Source organism: Belonocnema kinseyi, chromosome 6, assembly GCF_010883055.1.
Source record: "Belonocnema kinseyi isolate 2016_QV_RU_SX_M_011 chromosome 6, B_treatae_v1, whole genome shotgun sequence".
In the NCBI taxonomy this organism is placed as follows: domain Eukaryota; kingdom Metazoa; phylum Arthropoda; class Insecta; order Hymenoptera; family Cynipidae; genus Belonocnema; species Belonocnema kinseyi.
Genome location: NC_046662.1, coordinates 111,044,260 through 111,045,690, shown reverse-complemented (window position 1 = coordinate 111,045,690; position 1,431 = coordinate 111,044,260).

The following is a 1,431-nucleotide window of genomic DNA, read 5'->3' as shown; positions in this document are numbered from 1 at the left end:
ATATTATTCTAAATTAAAATTGCAGCGTTCAAACTTAAAATTTAGCTCATCACAATTTTAACAAATCAAGGCTTTTTATTTCTAACCACTCTGTTCAAATTTTATAGTTTTTAATTGTTGTTTATAATGGCGTGTCCCAGATATGAATTATTTTTTGTTTCAAAAAATCTCTGAAACACAAACTTTTAACACCTTTTAATTTTACAATTTTTTAAATTAAATTATTTTAAAATACGAAATAACCGTTGAAAATTTTTTATGACTTTAACGTTTGAGAGATTTCTGGTTCAAAAATACAAATTACGCTATTATTTTTTTGGTTCAAATGATAATAATTCAAAAAAATTTCAGTGCGTAACATTAAAAATTGAACGATTAAATTAATTTTTTAACTAAAAACTTTTTACAATAAAAGTTACATTGTTTTTATTTTAAGTTGTTCCAGATTAATATTTTTGCATTGTTATTTAGAGATAAAAATTTTAGTTCGCCAATTGAAAATGTTAGAAATTAACTTACTATCAAAATAATCGAATTTTCAACTAAAAAAAAAGAGAATAACAAATTTCCAACAAAATAATTACATTTTCTAATAAAATGATAAATCTTCAACAACAAAAGAAGTTTTAATTTTGGATTAAAAACTGTTGAACCTTAAAAATAATAGCGTAATTTGTATTTTTTAACCAGAAATCTCTCAAATGTTAAAGTCATAAAAATTTTTCAACGGTTATTTCGTATTTTAAAATAATTTAATGAAAAAAATTGTAAAATTAAAAGGTGTTAAAAGTTTGTGTTTTATACGTATGAATTATGGAGCGTTTAAATGAAATATTTCTGAATTAAAAACTTTTTTCAAAGCAATTGTATGTATTTCTGAATTGGATCAGAGATTTTTTGAAAAAAAAAAAATTCAGATCTGGGTCACGCCATTATAAACAACAATTAAAAACTATACAAATTTGAACAGAGTGGTTAGAAATAAAAAGCCTTGATTTTTTAAAATTGTAATGAGCTAAATTTTAAGTTTGAACGCTACAATTATAATTTAGAATAATATTCAAAATTAATTTAAAACTTGAAATTATTTGAAATAATTTGAAACACGATGTAGATTTTTGCAGATTTAAAAAAAAAGCTTTTGAGAATTGTAAAATATTCAAAAAGAATAACAAAAATTGTTGTGATTGTTAAGGAAATTTAAAATGATTTTTTAGTTTGAAAAATTAATTTTAAGTGAGTATTTGAAAAGATTTTAAAGTTTAAAAAAAAAGGAATCAGGACGATTTTAAGGCAATTTTTTTATCCTGCAGTTTTTTTAACTTGAGGAAAAAATCTAATTAACACAATAAAACAAATTTTCAACCCAAAAGTTTACTTTTCAAAAAAATAAATTAATTTTCTATCAAATAATTGGTGTTTTAACTAATA